Below are 2968 nucleotides of genomic sequence, written 5' to 3'. Positions count from 1 at the left end.
ATGTGTGTGTGTGTATGTATATATATATGTGTGTGTGTGTATATATATATATGTGTGTGTGTGTGTATATATATGTGTGTGTGTGTATATATATATATGTGTGTGTGTGTATATGTATATATATATATGTGTGTATGTATATATATATATGTGTGTGTGTAGGTATATATATGTGTGTGTGTATATATATATATATGTGTGTGTGTGTATATATATATATATATATCATAAAACACTAATGATAACTTTCAGATGTCAAATTATTCAGTTAATTACGTCTGCCAGTAAGACGGAGACTAGCAGTGCTACGGACGGACAGTCCAAATTGTGTTGTATTTGTGTGTGCTTAACCGTGCGTGCGCGTGTGTACAAGCAGGACGTGGCCACGTAAAATATACACGAAACAAGAACAAATCTTTCAAGTTGGCAGTGTTCCATAAAGTTCGCTAGAAACCGTTGATAAGCGATAAAGAATATCTAAATTTACGGAGCATTTATTTCCTAAGCCATGTGTGTGTGTTGTGTATAAACAGTATATGTATGTGAATAGATCAGGCGATACCAGGCGCGTGATGTCATACGTGATTTCCGGACTGGAGACTCGAGTAGGTTTCTAAAGACCACGGTCTCATTGCAGCGAGCATTCATAACTTTCTCAGCTTCGAGTCCCGCTAGAAGATGTCCGGTACCCAGGTACGTTTACTCGGTGATTTGAGTCATTTGAGTTAGTTATTGACTTAGTTATTAATTTCGGTGTTGTTGATGAAAATCTGGGGAGAATTTCTTTGAGATGTCGGTCAAGCCTGAAATGTTCGCTTAAGTAAAGGTTTCCATATGCACGGCCAAGTTTTTAGAACTGCGAAAGACCGCGTAGTATAGTGTATGCTCATGATATATTTGTTTGAAGTCGAAATGTATAACCACCTTACGTATGTGTAAATAGTTGTACTAAACACCTTGCGTATGTGTAAATAGCTGTACTAAACACCTTGCGTATGTGTAAATAGCTGTACTAAACACCTTGCGTATGTGTAAATAGCTGTAGTAAACACCTTGCGTATGTGTAAATAGTTTAACTAGACACCTTGCGTATGTGTAAATAGTTGTACCAGACACCTTGCGTATGTGTAAATAGTTGTACTAAACATCTTGCGTATGTGTAAATAATTGTACTAAACACCTTGCGTATGTGTGAATAATTGTACTAAACACCTTGCGTATGTGTAAATAGTTGTACTAGACACCTTGCGTATGTGTAAATAGTTGTACTAAACATCTTGCGTATGTGTAAATAGTTGTACAACAATTATTAAATGCTTGGGGTAAAATAAATGTGTTAGAACTAGCTGACAGTTTTTATAGTATAGTCTGGTACAGCAAGGTTGTATTCCATCTTATAATACCAGGGAAACGACAACCTGTATTATATGTTTGTAACTATTCTTCGTGAAACGTACAAATTATTTGTTCGCTACTATATATATATACGTAGATATTTTTGTCATTCGCGGTAAAGAAGAGCAAGTAACATTGTTGATGTACAATATTATGAGTAAGAACGTGTTTTTAAATATGCTACAGGTGGAAGCTTTTGAATCTAGGCCAGTAATTATTGTGTTTGAAGGCATTTGAACAACAAAGCTTTTATTGTATTGTACACAGCAGAAGTTAATTCGTATGTAATTATTAAAATGTGTGTTGGAAGAGCATTGTCTGAAACTAGAACTGGTGCGTGTTGGCAGAGCGTTGTCTGAAAACTAGGACTGGTGCGTGTTGGCAGAGCGTTGTCTGAAAACTAGGACTGGTGCGTGTTGGCAGAGCGTTTTCTGAAAACTAGGACTGGTGCGTATTGGCAGAGCGTTGTCTGAAAAACTAGGACTGGTGCGTGTTGGCAGAGCGTTGTCTGGAACTAGAAATGGTGCATGTTGGCAGAGCGTTGTTTGGAACTATAACTGGTACGTGTTTGCCTTGTACAGATGCTGGCAGTATGTTATTACTGTTGAAAAACTATGTTAACGCGGTGGTATTCAAGTATATTGTGAATATTGGCAGATTTACAAGTTTTGAAGACCTCGTTTCTCTTCTTTCCTGACGCAAAAGTTTGTAATTTGCGGCTCTCGTTTTAAAGTACAAGTACAATAATAAGCTTCGTTCACCTGTTGTAGTTTCGATCTGCTAGTTGAAACTAGCACAGCAGGTGTACGAAGCACGTTGCGCTGACCGAAATGAGTTATTACACACATAACTCACCAGAAATAACTCATTCCTCCCCGTCTTGAACTATTGTTTTCCTTTTGCTTGTATATATATATCTTTTCTTCAACTAAGCAGTGATGACAAACAACATGTTGTGAAATTTACGTTAGCATTACAGGATTGTAGCCAGCATCTCGGAGTGGGGTGCTGGGGGGTTAGGGGGGGGGGGCGGGCGAGTATTTTCCAAAACATTGTAGGCCTATCCTTCTACCCAAAGAATTTAAGTGACTCACCGTTACTTAAATGAAAGTTATAAAACGAAATGTTGAAATGTGGGGGCGTTATAATGTGACGATCAATCCCACTATTCGGTAGTAAAAGAGTTGGCGGTGGGTAGTGATGACTAGCTGCCTTCCCTCTAGTCTTACACTGCTAAATTAGGGACGGCTAGTGCAGATAGCCCTCGTGTAGCTTTGCGCGAAATTCAAACAAACAAACACAGCGATAAACCGTTGGCTTGTAAACGTCTTGGGTAAGCCTTTTCAAATGAGCAATCGAAGGAGAGTGGACCTTTTAGAGTTTCTTGTTTTCAGAATATTAGGGTGCTCGTTCGACTCCCCCCTCTTCCAGTCTAGCCACGCTATTAAGTCCGGGTGTGACCTAGTCTGATTTCTTGATCACACTTTTTCAAGCAAGATCATTCAAGGGGTAAAAACAATTTTCGGATTTTTCAGTTTGAGTTTTTTTTTTTTTTTTTAAGTTAAGTAGAAAG

At 38.3% G+C, this 2968-nt stretch overlaps 1 protein-coding gene across 2 annotated transcripts in view; it reads left to right on the top strand.

Annotated features, from left to right (window-relative positions):
* The first annotated feature begins 613 nt into the window (after nt 1-613).
* Nucleotides 614-2968, top strand: part of LOC106472905 (nuclear hormone receptor FTZ-F1 beta-like) — a 39879-nt gene continuing 37524 nt past the window's right edge. For both annotated transcript variants that reach the window (XM_013933576.2, XM_022401449.1), the window contains exon 1: nt 614-693. The gene's annotated coding sequence lies outside the window, so the exon portion shown is untranslated. The remainder of the gene's footprint in view (nt 694-2968) is intronic.

This window comes from Limulus polyphemus, unplaced genomic scaffold (genome assembly GCF_000517525.1).
Source record: "Limulus polyphemus unplaced genomic scaffold, Limulus_polyphemus-2.1.2 Scaffold5721, whole genome shotgun sequence".
Lineage (NCBI taxonomy): Eukaryota > Metazoa > Arthropoda > Merostomata > Xiphosura > Limulidae > Limulus > Limulus polyphemus.
The sequence above is the reverse complement of the archived record's forward strand: the minus strand, read 5'-3'. Positions and strand labels throughout refer to the sequence as shown.